At 46.9% G+C, this 15,845-nt stretch overlaps 2 long non-coding RNA genes across 16 annotated transcripts in view; one reads left to right on the top strand and one right to left on the bottom strand.

Annotated features, from left to right (window-relative positions):
- LOC139803338 (uncharacterized) overlaps nt 1-15,845 on the bottom strand; it is a 67,150-nt gene that overhangs the window by 22,575 nt on the left and 28,730 nt on the right. For 6 of the 15 annotated variants that reach the window (XR_011728979.1, XR_011728978.1, XR_011728977.1 and 3 more), the window contains exon 3: nt 14,933-15,092. This is a non-coding gene — a long non-coding RNA (uncharacterized lncRNA). Of the gene's footprint in view, nt 1-1,152; nt 1,170-7,296; nt 7,413-8,916; nt 8,936-10,480; nt 10,577-10,999; nt 11,017-12,124; nt 12,695-14,611; nt 15,093-15,845 lie in introns of those variants that run through there. The other 9 variants (XR_011728973.1, XR_011728971.1, XR_011728985.1 and 6 more) reach the window with 7 other exon arrangements.
- Nucleotides 7,833-12,041, top strand: LOC139803339 (uncharacterized). Its single transcript, XR_011728986.1, has 3 exons — nt 7,833-8,031; nt 8,160-8,210; nt 11,953-12,041. It is a non-coding gene; the product is annotated as an uncharacterized lncRNA (long non-coding RNA).

Below are 15,845 nucleotides of genomic sequence, written 5' to 3' on the forward strand. Positions count from 1 at the left end.
AGTGGTGATGAAGCCACGTGTTGGGAAGCTGCTCAGATATTTCTCCTCCCAGTTTAAAAAGCGACGGTGTCAGCTCCCAGCCACTGCCTCTTTTTATAGCTCTGTCTGTGAGATTGAAGAGCTCTCCCTTTCTGCATTTCTCTGCCCTGTCTGAATACATCTGGATTGTCATTAAGCCATCCCTTAACCTTCTCTTTGTTAAGCTAAGCATATTGGGGTCCTTGAAGCTGTCACCATAAGGCATGTTCTGCAACGCTTCAGTCATCCTCCTGTGCCCTCTCCCATTCATCACCATCCTTCTTGAGGCACAGACACCAGAAATAGCTGCAGTGTCCCACTAGATGTTGCACCAGAGATATTTCACTCCCTTATTTTATCAAATTTCCAGCATTAGGTAATAAGATCCCTCCTCCTGCAGTGCAGTTCTGGTTCCTGGAAGTGTGGCTTTGGGTTTGCCCATGTTCAGCTGGCAGTAGGGTCTGCTTGGACCTGGGTCATGAAAGCTGCAGGGCTGGGGAAAAGGACCACAAATGGGCCCTGCTCCTCCTCCCAGCCTCATCAGCATCCTCTGCTTGGAGTGGGTTTTGACTCTCTCCCGTTTGCTAAAAAGGAGGAACTGAAACGCAGCCCCTGGGGGTGATTCTCTGATCTGTTTGAACACATCACCAGGGTTTTCATCCATTCTCTGTGTGCTGTGTTGATTTTACATTGTTTTAGCTTCCTAATAAATGAGACAACATTAAGCCAAACGCCTCGCAGAAGTCAAACGTAACAGTGTTGATGAAATGTACTAAATCAATCAAATCTATAATCACACTCCTGAAAAATTATATCAATTTTATTTAATAGGATCTATTTTCCATTAACTCGTGTTGATTGTAATTAATTGTTCTCCTTAAATTGTTATTAATCAAGTCCCTTATCAGGTCTTCCATTATTTTTCACAAAATCAACAGCAGACAATCAGATTTATAATTAGCCAAGTCCTCCTCCTCACAAAGTCAGAGCTGCTTTGGTTTTCTGGAAAACTCCTCTCCTCCCAGACACTGCTGGCCTCGGGGACCTCCTGGGACAGATTTTAAAACTTTCAGGCACTGAATATCAAGGCCTGCTGATCAAAAATAAATCCTCCCACTGTAGCAGCAGCTGTTTAACATCCTGTGTTGGAACTGAAGATATTGCACATTATTGGATTATTTTGCTACTTCATTTAGCTTCCCCCCCCCAAAAAAAAAAAAAAAAAAAAATAGACAAATTAAATATTTAGTGTCTGCCTTTTGTGCATTCTGTTTTTAATGTCTGTTTTTCTGTCTAGACAACTACTTTTAGTCTCTTATATCTAAGAGCACTTCCTCAGCTCTGCTATCCATGGGTTTGACCATGCTTGGGGCTGCTTTATGTTCCTCATCACCCACTTTCCCTTCCTCCCTGTAAACCTAACCCCACTCTCCTTGGAGCTTCTGCTTTTAACCAGAATCACCTCCTCTTTCTCAACACTGAGGCTTTACTAGATTCCCTAGAAGCCAGAGTGCTTTTCAACAAAGAATTGCCAAATATCACTGACATCTCCTCTTTAAAACCCTCCAGGTGACCTGGATTGCAGCTCTGAAAATCCAAGGGACCTACTGTTGGCTCCAGATTTTCTGGGTACATCCAATGGATTGGGGGGCCCCTCTGTGCTGGCTGTAGCCAGCTCTTGGATCTGGGATGGGTTCTTCAGTTCTCAAGATGATCCTGTAGAGCATCTTCCTGGTTTGGGTTAGGAAATTTTCTTCTATGACATTTAGAAATTCCAAAATCCAGCAGCATGAGCCCTCCAGCTCACAGCATTTAAGTTGAAGTTCCCCAGGACAACCTAGGGAAGTGTTCTTAAATATCCTAGATATGTGCTGAAGGAGTCAGTAGTCCTTGTTATCTAGTGAGAGCTGATCATCCAGAGAAACACCTTCTTTTGGCTTTTATTTGGATTTGAGATCATTTGCTCTGAAGTTTCTAATGGTTCTTGGAACCCAGTGAGGTCACTTTTGTTATTGATTGTCCCAGATTTGGCTCCTGCTGGGCTCAGTTCTGGGAATGTGCCTGTCCCTGCTCCATCTGCTTTAACCCAGCAGAGTACTGGGGGGGAAAACCTGTGAGTAGAAGCCCTGGAAAAGACAGGAGAAAGTCTGCAAAATACACAAGCTGCAAAATGCTTCCAGGTTGCTGCAATTTCTGCATCCTTCCTGGTGGGAGATGTTCAGGGTTGTCTTTTCCTTCAACCAACTCTCCTCCTGTACGCTCCCCTTCATTTTCTGGGATGCCCCTTCTGTGGGTGTGTGGTTATTTTTCCTTCCATTTCCCTGCCTTTTAAATGATTCCTTTGCTACCTTCTGACATTCAGAAGGTGATGATTGAGGTTCCCCCTTGGCTGAGCAGTGGAGGAGTGGGATAAATGGTCTGCAATAAGAGGTTGGTGCCTGCTGTGGGGCAAACCCCAGCCCTTTGCAGTGATTTCCCAGGACAGACAGACAGTGTGGTGTCTGCAGGGAGAATGCAAAGTCCCTGCCTGCTCACAGCCCTGCTCCAAGAGCTTCACTGGGACAAATTGGATCTCTCTGCCTCTTGCCAAAAACTTTGGAGCTGTTCTGGGAACAAGCCTGAGCTGTTTGTTTCCTTAATGCAGCCGACACTTGGCTGGGTTCTGAACTTCATTTTTAAATTGCAGCTTCTGTTTTATTTTATTTAAAAAAAAAAAAAAATTGAAGCCCCCTAAATTTCATTAGTTTGCACTTACAAAAATAAACCTGGCACCAAGTAGTGAGCTCTCCTGCAATTGTGTCATCAGTTTACCCTGCCACCAGAGCAGCCCCGTGTCACGCCTGGCACGGTGACAGCACCCGGCTGCCTGCAGTCACCTGCCCTGCCTGGAGCTGGAGAGGTGGCTTCATGGACTTTTATGATTAGAAACTTTGGTTTCAAGGTTTCAGGGGAAAGGAAAAAAAAAAAATTAAATTAAAAAAAGAAAAAAAAAAAAAAAGTTGATTGTAAATTTAATTCCTGCATCTTAGTCATTTCTGAGCCATGGGTCATTAACCACACATTAGTACTGCTGCCCATTTTTCATTGGGGCTGCACCAGAGACATGGAGTGCAGCTGCTGCATCCCAGAGCATCCTGCCTGCCACCCATGGGTGTCTCGGGATGGTGGTAGAGACCCAAAGCTTCTGGGCTAGTTTTTTACCAGGCAAATCCCAGAGGAGAGCCCGAAGTGTTGCAGTCCTGAGCATGAGTGCAGTTGGTGGCATCCAGGAGTGGTGGCTTCTGTTGTATTTCACACTAAACCATCTTATTGCTGCATAAAATATCCCAGCTTGATTGTTTTATTTCTTCCCATCCTCCTGTTCATTTTTAACCCTTGAAGGCAGGCAAAATTTCAACACTTTCAGGATAAGGACTCACCCAACCCTAACAGAACAAACAGGATTCGCTAGAGGGTTTTGTCCCTCATGGCATGAAAAAGACCCATCCTGAGAGGTGCTGCAGCACCAGCCAGGGTCCCCCAAATGCTGGGGTTGTCAGTCTGTCCTCAGGCTTGACAAACAGCCCCAGGAAGCTGGCTCCTTTAATAGGCTTCAGGGTTTTATTTATAGCCCCTCTGAATAAGTGCAGCTGATACTTAAGATCGGCGGATTTAATGACAGCGAGCTGGCGAAAGGCCAGGTCTGCAAATAGTGCCACTAAAAGTCTTCTCTTCCATAAAATTTGTTTAATGTAAGAAATCATATCGTGGCAGGGTTTTGCCTGCCATTTTTATAATTAGTAGGAGAAAGCTCCAGTTCCCATCCGAGAGCAGCCGGCGCTTTCTGGGATGCGGCTGCCGTGTGGTGGTGGTTTGGAAATTTATCTCCACGTTTGGAGGGGATCTCATGCTCTGCTTCCCAGAAGAAGGGGATCTTCCCACTATGGATCCTTGGATCTCCTCACACTTCCCCAGAAATAATAGGAAATGGAAAAGAACAGAGGGACCTGTGCCAGGGATCGTGGAGGAGGATCACACCCCGTGTGTGCTACCCCAGGACTTGGAGCCAAGGAGCTGCCAGCCCATGCAGTGACATCCCACTGAGATTTCACCCAAAAGCCATCAAACTAACCTGAAAAGCAGCTCTGGGGCTGGGCAGTTTGTGACCTATAGACATGGGAAATGCACTGAAACCTCCACGCTTTGACTTCACTTTCTCAACATTTGGTAACTTGGTGATATTTTTCTCTGAAGGGGCACGTTAGATTCTTGCAACTATTTCCACTTTTTACAGACCTCTCTCCACCATATGCGAAATCCATGGCAAATTACCTTGAAATGAGTCAGTTTATTCCTTTTTTTTTTTTTTTTTTTTTTCCCCTGTGAATGAATTTGGGTGGTTTTGCTTGCTAACCACACCAAAGGACTTAAGAGCACACAGAGCAATGTCACACACCTTATGGCCTGGCATCCCTGGCACTGTCCCTGGCACCACTGGAGGCAGAAGTGTGTTCCTGGGAACAGTCTTTGGAGGTGAGCATGTGCCCTGGGGTCTGCAGAGGGAGATGTCCTCTTCCATCCCACCCCACAGGTCTCTTTTGCCTCACAAGGGGCTTTTTTTGGTGCCATACAAGTTTGCCCTCTCTGAGATATTTTAAAAACCCCACGTATTTAAAGTAACAAAAAGCAATGGAATGCTAGAAATAGGCAAAAGGTTGGAAACAGTGCTGTCTGTAGCCACTGGATCTCCTGACATCTCAGCTCTACAGAGATTTTTGCCCAGCTCCCTCCCATTACAAAGATTAAATCATGGGTGAGCCCCAACCAGCTGTGATTTAGATTCCCCATTTCTGTAATGGCCCCAGCACTTGCCTGGCTGTGAGATGGGCTGATATTTATAGAAACACTCTGGATCCCAGATAAAAAGCTGTGTCTTTCCTTGAAGATGCAGGAGATGATTAATGTCCTTTCCATGGGATATGGTTTAAAGTTGAGAGACTTCAGGAGGTACCTTAATGCCTTCCTGACCCAGGACCCAGATTCAGAGGAAGCTTTAAAAGTGAAAAAGCAGGGGAAGGAAAAATAATTGGGTGGATTGTGCTGAACAAGGTGCTAGATATGGATGTTCATTCGGTCTTTTTTTTTAATTTTTAGGCTTTTCCTATCACGTTTCTCCACCAGGAAGCTGAAAAATGGAAAGAGATGGGCGGGCAGTATCTCCTCTTCAGACACAGGAGTGAAGCACACACAGATATTTATTTATGGGAAGGAGGATAACTCCATCACATGGAGCAGTGAATGCTGCCCCTTCAGTTGCCCCCAGGAAGTCACAGAGGGAGTTCCCAGCAGAAGTGGGGGGTCAGACATGGGGAAAATGAAGTTCCTGCCCTTACAAGACACCACGTGCCCGATTTCCAAGTAACAACCAGGCACGAAAGAGGCACCTGGTTGGCTGCACATCTGTTTAGACCTGAATTTCATGCTTCATTAGTCTTAGGGGTCCCTGGAGGCTCCATCGTGCTGCTCAGGTGGGGGAATTGACCTTGTGAGAGTTTTGCTGGTGCTGTGCAGGGCTGCTGCAGGCTGCAGCTGGCCCGTGTCCCCTGCCAGGGCAGGATCCATGCTGTGCCCACCAGGATGCTCAGCCTGGCTCAGCATCAGCTGGGAAATGGCCTCTGGGGAGCTCAGTGCTGCTGAGGGAGCTGTGGCACCGAGGAGAAAGAAATGAACCTTCCCCTGGCACAGGGCTGTAAGAAGGGCCAGGGAGTTTTGGTTGTCACCAGGTTGTCACCAAATGCAGGTGAGGAGTGTTGGTAGGGATGTGGTTATAAATGGAGGTGGGCAGCTGTATTTGCTGTCCCCAAAATGATCTTTCAAGGTTTTGAATTGTTTGCCAAAATCCTCCAAGAGCCCTGACCCCTCAGCAACCAATGTGCAGCAGCCTCAGCAGCCTCAGGTTCAGGACACCCCCTCTTTCTCCTGCTCTCAGTTAATGTCACAAACCCAGAGATTTTTCCCCAAAACTGTGTAAATTCAAGTGAGTTTCCCCTACACTTCTCACCCATGATCCTAATCCAGCCACCAGAAATGTGCTCATCCCACCCCATGTAACCTGGGGTGATGTGAACAGACCCAGAATCTGGATGGGAGTGGGGACTCCCCAAAAGACCTGAGGACCTCTTTGGGGTGCAATGATGATCCTGTACCCCAGGAGGATGATGTCCCCTGTCCCTCTGTGCTGTCCTGCAGCCACCTTCACCCAGCAGGGATTTCCAGTGTTTGGTTGCTGGGCCACCCTGGCACATGCAGACTTGTGGGGTTGGGGATTGGATGGATGGATAATGTAATGGAGGGAAGAAGGAGCAATCTGATGGCTTGTCCCCAAAAACACAATCCTGGTTGGATTTGGAGAGAGTATCTGCAGAGCTACCTGCACTGGCTCTGTCCTGCACATCCCAACACTTGTGCTAAGGGGACAGATTCCAAAAAATGCATCTGGAACAGGAATATCAGTATGGGAAGCTGCAGGGGGCTCTGGACACATCACTACCCAGCAGAGGATGAACTCCAAGCTCCAGACACATGTTGGAAGCTGCCTGGAGTTATCCATCAGAGCTCGTGCCAGGGGTTATCCCTGCAGAGGCCCCAGTGCATCCCATGTCCCATGCAAGGCACCAACACAGCCCGGGTGCTACCACTGAATGGTCACATTGAAGTAACACATTTGCAGACCAAAAGTGATTTTTGCTACAAAATCTATAATTTCAAGCAGGGAAAACACCTGATCAGAGCATGTCGAGCTTTCCTGGCTTACCCATTACAAGTAGAAGGCAGCACTGCAGTCAGTAAAGCTGCAAGTTGTGAAATAAAGTGATTTTTTTCTGGGCCAAATTACTAATTGTGAGTGATTCACCCAGTTCTCATAGATTGTCCTGTTTTTGCTGAACTAAAATCAACTGTATAATACCCTCTTAGCCTACTGGGCTTATCTCCAGAGCTCAAAGATGTTTAGATTCCCTGTGCCTCTTCACCCTCTCATTTATTTTCCGTATGATAATTAATAATAATAAAAAAAGATTTTTTTAAAACCAGAATGGGACAGAAATTTTTGGTTTTTAGGGCACAGTTTGCTGGGGCATGAAAGGAAGGCTGGAGAACCTGAACTATTATCAAGAATGCCACTCAAATTACAATATAATTGTCTGAAAAAAAAATATTCTGGCAGCTAATTCTGATTGCAGTGCACATTTCTGTGCCTGTGACAAATGATTTCTAAAGTTAGACTCAAGGACACCAAGCTTCCAAGAGGTCACCCATCTATGGTGTTTATTTTATTTTCCATACCAAAAGAAGTTGGAAACCAGTTAAATCGAGGGAAAAGGGAGGTGGAAATCGGGAAGAAAACCATGGATGATCTGAAAAAGATTGAAGTGTTTTGTTTTAAAAGGACTGATGCTGGGAACCATAAAATATGAAATACAGGAGGGAAAGCAGATTTGGGGCTAACCTACAATATCACATTAGACTTTAAAGCTGTTCCAACAGACTAAGCATTGGAGAAAGAATTGGAGCTGTTTGTGATAAGTTGCTCCTCTTATTGGCAAACTGTCATCTGTCTTGAGTGAGAACATTTTGCCACCCTACCAAAACAAGTCAGAAAAATTGGATAAAAACAAAAATATAAATCAGAAGAGTAGCTGGGAGCAGAGCTGAAATGATGGCAATTTCCTGGCAGGGATGGCTGTACAACTAAATGTCAGCTGTGGCAGGAAGAGTTATCCTCTCAACCTGAGGTCAGGAATGATGTGGGAGCCACGTGGTGGTCAGACCCCAGCCAGCTCAGCCACCACGGGCCCCACGTGGCCTCTGGTGACAACCCCAGCACCACAGCTCTCTCGTCACTCTCCCACCCCAGGCTTTGCTCCGTGAACATTCCATGGATTTTGTAAGGGTTGGAGCTGCTGGATCAAAGCCTTGGTGCTCACAGCCAGCAGCAGAAGGTCGTGGTGCCTCCAGCTTGCTGAAGGTCTCAAGGTGATATCTGGAGCAGCCCTGCTCCCTGAAGACACTTTTCCAGGGGCTAAGTGGCTTGCAGCTACTAAAAAAATTAAGTGCTTCCCAGGTTCTTTTTAAATCTCATCATTTTCCCTGTGTTCCCAAAGCACCCCTGGAGCTGCAGTGACGGGTGGAGAAGGGAGGTGCAAAAGTGCAGGGTGAGCACCAACTGCACCCTGACTGCTGGTTTCCCCCTCTTCTCCTGGTTTCCTGCATGGAAACCCTGCTCAGGCAGAGGGCAAGCATCAGGCCTGACCTTTTTAGTGGCAGTGAGGGCCACAGAGAACCCCTATGGTACCCTATGGTACAGAGAACCTATGGAGAATCCCTATGGACAACCACTACGGAGAACCCCTATGAGCAGCCCTTCTGCCCACCCCTCCTCCTCCTCAGCCCTGAACGTGCAGGCATTCAGCTGCACCCACACTTCTTAATGTCCTCAGGCCAAGGAGATGGTGGGCAAGGGATATCAGAGGCACACGTGTGCTTCTGGAGCATGGAAAAATATCCAGGGAGAAGGGGCACGATATCACAGCAGCACCTTGGCATTTGAGCTGGCAGAGAGGCAGGGTGTCTGTAACACCACCGGGATGAGCTGTGCTCATCATCTCCCAGGCAGCAGCTCGGTTGCCCAGGGGGGCAGACATTGCTCCAGGCTCCTGTCAGGTACCAAATTTAGCCAGGGAGCAGCAGGAGACCTGAGGAGCTCGATGCTCCAGGGCAGCACTGGTGAAGGAAAGCCAGGGAGCAGCCTGCCAGCCCCTTCCCCACCTTGTCCCTGAGCCTCCCAAGGGTTTGTGTCCTTCACTTCCACCCGTTTCACACCGTGTTCCTGCTGCAGCAGCCGAGCTGATCTCACTGGAGGCAAGACCTGAATCAAATCCTGAAAAAATCAGCTATTTAAATGCAGCAGAGCTGCTGTGCTCTCGGAGGCAGTGGGACTGCGAGGCACTCAATGGCAATTTGGAAACAGAGGAACAACAAGGGGAGGTTTGGGGATGTTCTTTCACAAAATCACAGAATGGGAAAAGAGGGATGTGTGGTCTCTCAGGTTGCGAGTGGCAAAGCTGTGGCAAGGTCAAAGGCTTGGGCAGGCTGGAGCAGGGAGCAGCACCCCAAAATAGGCAAGGGGGAAGCTCTTTGCCCCTATCACATGAGAAGATGAAGAGGAAACACTGGAAAATGCCCAGAAACACTTTGCAGGTAGGGAAGAGGCAGCTGGAGTTGCTACAAGGACTCACAGCCCCTGGCACTGGCTCCCTGCTCAGCCTGCCCTGAGCTCTCTGCATCCCAGCAAACAGAAAACCCCTTCTGTGATCCCAGCTCTGCAAATCCAATGCAACAGGGTTGTTGGGGCTGGGTTATGGTGAGCTGCTCTGCTTTCATTTGGATTTGAGCTTTTTCTGAAAAAAATTACTATTAATTTTGCAACGGAATCATTATTATTAAGTTTGCAATAGTTTGGTGCTCGAGGCATTTCAAGTGCTTGGGTAAACCCAGATGAATGAGCAAGAACTGAGCCTTTACTTCAACCCAGCTGGGAGGAAAACACCCTAACACATGAAGGTTGGGTCACAGGCTACTGCAAACCCTGGCACAAGTGCCAGCAGCAAGTGCCCAGCTCAGGAAGACCAAGTGGTTTGTAACAGGGGGACTGGGAGAAGGAACAAGAATTTATTCCCTTTTGGAAGTATCCCAAGAGCAAGGACATCAGAGCTGCCCTTTAAGCAGAGGCTGCTTGAACCCATCTCCTATCATTTAATGCACATTTTGCTGCAGGAGGAAGGGTGAGTCCAGCAAGAGTTAATCAAGGCTCTGCTGTGCACATCTCTGCTGCTTTGGTGGGGGTGCACAGAGATATAAATGTACATATATCTATATAATTGTATATATATCTCTCTCTCACGTACACAGGTATTTAGTTATCTCTGGTATGTGGGCTGGGGAGCAGACAGGCTCTCCTCTCACCACGATGGGGTGTGGGATGCCACACAAATTCTCTCCATGGCTTCTCTGGAACTCCTGGCAAGCCCAGGGGAGGCTGCAGTGTCCCAGCTCTGTGTGGCATCGCAGGAGGCAGGCACAGCCCAGACAAACACCTTCCCCCTGCACCCCCACCATGGCTGAAGCTGCTCCTGGGCTTTGTCTTCTTCCATTTAGAAGAATTTTATTGGCTTTTTTCTTTTTTTTTTTTTTTTTTTTTTGGTGGGTATGGAAGAGCTGGAAGATGAGCAGGGTGATGCTCAGCCCCTCGCTGCCATCAGGCACAGAACAGAGCTCAACTTCTGCTCTGGTGGCTTTTAGTTGTGCTGTTTGTTTGCTCACAAGAATTATCATATTCCCTGCCTGTAGTGAACCACTGACAATAAATCCAAAGCAACCAGGGCCTGAATTTTTGAAGAGGTTTCCTGAAGGGAATGTCAATTACCTTTCCCTTCCAGCACCACCGACGTCCTCTGGCACTCAAAAATCCCAGTTTTATTTTGAGAAATGCAGCACTTGCTCTAGTTATTTGGCCTACACTCTAAGGTGAGGAAAAAAAAAAAAAAAAAAAGGTAAATTAGTAGGTGAACTTGAAGAGGGAAGGGGGTTTGAATTGGTGTGGCTCTGTGATTCCAGGCTAACTCACTAACAGAGAGAGTGTGTGCAGTAGTTTCTCTGCGAAGATATGGAAGGGGTGGGAAAACACTGTAGAATAACTCTTGAGGTCTCATTTTAGTAGAAGTTCCTACCTGAGGCAGCTGGAGTTGCTTTTCCTGCTAGGGATTTGGTTAGAGATTTCCAGCCTGGTCCCAAGGCAATGCTGTGACCCTGGGACATAGATCCTGGCTTTTCTGGTTTGGGTTATTTGTAAGGAAAAGGACTCTCCCTGCCTCAGCCCAGCTTGAGCTGAAATCTCAGAAATTAGGTGTCATTTCTTGGTGTCATTACTCTGCTGGCATCAAGTACTACCCAGGCAGCTCACTGTGGAGGGAAGGAAAAGGATAATTTGATTCCATCTTCAGAAACGTCAGCTTTTAGGGATGAGTCAAATACATTCTGTTTTCTCCTGTTTATCAATATTGAGTGAAAACAGACTGGAAATTGCTTATAAATGGGGAGTGTCAAGAGAGAGGCAATCTAGTTGTTACCCCCAGCAGTGCTGTGCCAGCTGCAGCCACCTCAGCACCTTGGTAAGAACCAAGCAAAGCAACAAAACAAGGCAGAAAGAGAAGGAAAAGGAACCCCTGACACTTCTGCATCCACAGCTGCTGCTGCAAAACTCTGCCCAGGTCCTGCAGTCACTAATCCTGATCACACAAAATAAGATGGTCTGAAAACCACTGCAGATTCTTAGAGTTCAAGGGAAATTTGAAAAAGATGGTAAGGATGTGTTCACTTGGTGGCAAAGCTGGATAAAAAGAACTCCAAGCCCTGCAGCAGCCAATCCCCCAACCACTCACCCACGGGCAGAGCAAGGGGAGGGAGATGGGGATGGCCCAGGGACAGGAGGGTTGTTTGTGTGCTTCAATTTCCATGCCCAATTCTGGCCAAAATCTGGGCTCATGGAAAGGATGAGGTGCCTGACAGCATGGTAATGGTAAAGGGAGAGATTTCAGGAAGGACAATAGAAGAGCAGTGAATGAACTTTTCAGATAAATTATAGCTAAAGAGGAATGAAACATTATAGTTTCAATTACTGCTGTGCCCAGCCACGCAGGTAGTAATTCAGACAAGAAACAATTGGTGGATTGTCACCCTCAAATCAGACACATACCATTTAATTCCATTTACTGAAGGTTCACTGACTGTATTTTGAATCAAATACAGCCATTAATGTGCAAAGATCTGAAAAATGCATGTGTCCCTTTTACAAATGTGACAGCGAGACACTAACTACTGCAAACCCTTTTTCTTCAGGTTGGGCTGTTCCTATTGCCTCTAGTTCTGCAGATTTTACTTATGAAAAGTTCCAGCACGCCAAGCCAGCTCTTTTGAAGTGGTTTGTGCCTTTTTTTTTGAGGACACAGGAAAAGCACGGCCAGCTCCAGGCTTACGTCCCATCACCCAAACTTAGCAAATTGACTCAAACGCAGAAAAAAAGCTATTTTCATTAAAACAATCAAACCCTTACTATTATTGCAGTCTCTGGCTATTACAGCACAAATATATATCATCAGTTACAGGAGATGGAAGCTTTCAGCTAGAATTGCTCCAACATCTGCCCCACGCAATGGGCAGAGGAAGGATGATGTGCACCAGGCTGCTTGGTGGGAAATGCTGCTGCCTAAACAAAAACTTGATGTGTTCATCATTATTGTGCTGGGAGGAAGGGTCCTCAGGATGAGGAGAGCTGGCACCTTCCCCAGGTGATGCTTGTCCCCCCTGCCTGGTTATCACGGGGTGTGTGTAATCCTGCCAGGGTTTTGCATCCTTTGATCCTTTTGCATCCACAAAGCTAAATCGACGCCCTCCTTCATCCAAGGAACAATTTGATTGGTGAGAATGTCCTGCCCAGTGTGATATGGGGGGATGTTTCTGGCACAGAGATTTGGAGGATCATCTGCAGGGTGCATTTGCTTTCTTTTTTAAAATAATCCCTGCACGCATCCCTCGTGTCCGCAGTGTCACACGCTCTCCGTGGGGCCACCAGGTGTGTTGCCTAATAAAGAAAAAAACCTTTCCATGAAACTGCACTTGCCCTTCTGATCAGGTTGAGATTGCATCAAAGGGCAGATTGTTTAAATATAATTTCGACGGTTATTGAGTGGGTCATCAGAGTGGGATATGACATTTCAAAGGTTTTTCTCCTCCTGCTCCTCACATCATTCCAGCTCACACTTCCCTACAGGTGCTCCCTGGAGACTCAAGGACACTTCCAGGCAGCAGAATATCAAAGGAGCAGGGATGGACAGGCCAGATCATCCTACACATTTTAAATCGTTTAAAAAGACCCAGAAGCCTTTCAGCAAAGAGGTTGTGTGGCAGGGACTGAAATCAGTGCTCAGCATGTGGCTTAGACAAACAGGGTGGTCATTAGTGACTGTTGTCATTGTCACACCGGTGCAGACTGTTAATTCAGCACAGGAGTCATTAAAACCAAGCCCCAGTGGAGAGAGGGGGCTTAGCAACTGCTAGATGACTTGGCAAAAAATGAAGAAGGATCTCAGTGTCCTGTGTTACTCTGCTTGTAAATTCAAACCAAAAACTCCCAGGAATCTGCTGGAAGCAGGTTAAGGCACGTATTATTTTCTTATGCTGAAAAACTCTTAAAACCCATCTCTGCTTTTTCCTCACCCCATGACCAAGCTTAGGTCATTCAAGACACCCATCCCTCTCTTCCCAAAGGATGTCACTACTTCCAAAGCTTTCACCCCAACTTTGCTCCTGGCTTGGAAGGCAACACCACCATCCCCAGTGCTTCTGCCAACCTGTGCCATCAGCTCAGGGGGACACTTGGCTTTATCAAACCCACACTTTGTGCCTTTTCCCATGGCTGTTCCCATGTTCCTGAGAGCAGAGGGCTCTGTCTGGTCCCACTTCTGCTCCAGCCCCAGCCCTGGGGCTTTATTTGCCTCTGAGCTCCTAATTAAAGAGCAGCATCCTCTCTGCTGCCCTGGTGTCCCTCCCTTGGAGTTCCTCCTACCAGGTGCTTTTAATTTATTTGTATTTCCAGCAGCGATAATTGAGTTATCAATTTTGTGCTCATTTGGGCCAGAAGCAAAGAGATCAGAGAGCTACTTTATGCACCTAATTATAGGTTATTTCCCATAGCTATAAAACCACAGAGATACAGATCCAGAAAACCTGTCGTGAGGTGCTCTCTGTCCTCTTCATCTCTGCTGACTTTTGCTCTGTTGCTGCCTTAGACTCCAGGCTCAAAGTCCTCCAGACAAAGCAGTTGAGAAGAGCAAGGGGTACCAATTTCCTCACAGGATAAAACCTCTCCCTACCCCAGCAGAGAGCTCCCTAATAATCATATTCAACTCATACTTAAACGATCTGTTTAAGCCCTTAGCACCTCATAGAGTCAGGCTGAGATTTATTCCCTTCTGGTGCAGTTTGGCTGTACTTTGGCTCATCCAGGCAGCTTGGGGTCCTGCTAAGGAGTGAAAAACTTGATTTTCACTCCCAATTCTGGTTTTTAGGGGTTGGCATTTGCTGTGACCCTTCATGCCCCTCTGTTAGCTCCCCAGTCTCTGGCTCTGGTTGCTGTGCTGCAGATCCACCTTGCATCCCACCACGCTCTGAGCTGCCTTCAGCATCCTTGGCTCAGCAGGAGCTGCCTGGGGCAGGCTGCAGTGCAGAGCAAGTGCTCCAATCCAGCAGATCCTATTTTTATATTTACAGGAAGAGATGGGAATCGTCTTTGTGTTGGTATTAGGTTTCTGGTGGTGACATGAAGAGGCCATCCAAGATGTATGACCTAGCAAATGTACTGTAATGCACACATCACATTTGTTCTCTGAGTAAATAGATATTGTCTAGGGTACATTACATCTGGGCTTTCATGTTTAATTTAATGTAAGTGAACTGCCTTAATTTCTCTAAATTGTGGTAATAAACATAATGCTAGCGGTGATAGTGCTAATAATTTATTTTGCAAGTGATTAATCAACAATGAACTATTTTAATTACCTGTTCTGAAATGCCAAACTCTAAATTAATTGTGTGTTGTTACATGCATTCATATGTGTGTCCATATAGATGAATATACATACATGTGAATTCCAAGGCTAATTAAAATGAATAAGCCATTGGATTTGCAGAGTTCATAGAGCTGAGGGTGGATCTGCTCCCTCCCCTGCTCTTCTGCCTTTTTGCATTTCATTCTCAGCACAAAGAGAATTAAATTCCAGTGCTTTAAGCAAGTCATTTGTACTCCTGAAAAATATATTACCCAGGGAAAGCAGCAACCTCTCTGTGTCCCACGCTGCAAACAGGGATCTTGGTGCAGGGGGTGGGCAGAGTGCTGGGAGTGGGCAGTGGGGGCACCTCTGCCAAGGGAAATACAGAACAAAATTCCTTCCAGGGATCTCTGTGCTGGACCTTGGGACTGCCTGGAAATAAAATCATATGGGAACATGAATGGGGGAGAAGGAGATGATGAAGATTCCCTGGCCTCAGTTGTTGGCAACAATTTTTGGAGGGATATCAGGGACTGAATTAACATATTTCAGGCATAACCAAAGAGTTTTGCTTCTTTTTTCTTTTTTTTTGCCTGAGCCTGGGGCTGCATCTAGAGATGCTGCAAGGCACAAAGCTTGTGGATGTTGAGCAGCAAGAGCAAGGGTACCCCAAAACAAAGCTGGGCAGAAAGGGGGAGACCACGGCTTTACATCAAGACTCAAGCCCAAAGCAAAGGCTGAAGAGGTCCCCAGCCCCCCAGGACCAGCAGTGGTCCCCAGAGGGGTTTCTCCCCATGGAATGTGCAGCACAGAGTGGGCAGGGAACCCCTAATTTGGGGGTGGGGAGGGAGATAATCCTGCTGGCTTGTAGCACCAGCTTGAGGAACAGGATGATTAATGAGAGCAATGGCATGAAGGAACCAGAAACTAAGTAATGAGACCTCTGTTTGATACATAATACCACTGGGACCTTCTGTAAGGAGAATAGCAGGAGCAGGGCTAAGTTTTGCTGGTTTGGGAAAGCCTTGGGAAGGGGGAAGGTATTGCTGACTTTGCAGCTGAACGCCTGGGCTGTACACAAGTGGGGCTGCAGAGCAAGCCTGGGGCACGTTAATGTGCTCATATATTTCCAGACAGTGGAAAGACTTTTGATTTACTGTCCTGAGTGGGTCTCTGTGATGTTGT

The sequence above is a fragment of the Heliangelus exortis genome, chromosome 16 (assembly GCF_036169615.1).
Source record: "Heliangelus exortis chromosome 16, bHelExo1.hap1, whole genome shotgun sequence".
Taxonomy (NCBI): Eukaryota; Metazoa; Chordata; class Aves; order Apodiformes; family Trochilidae; genus Heliangelus; species Heliangelus exortis.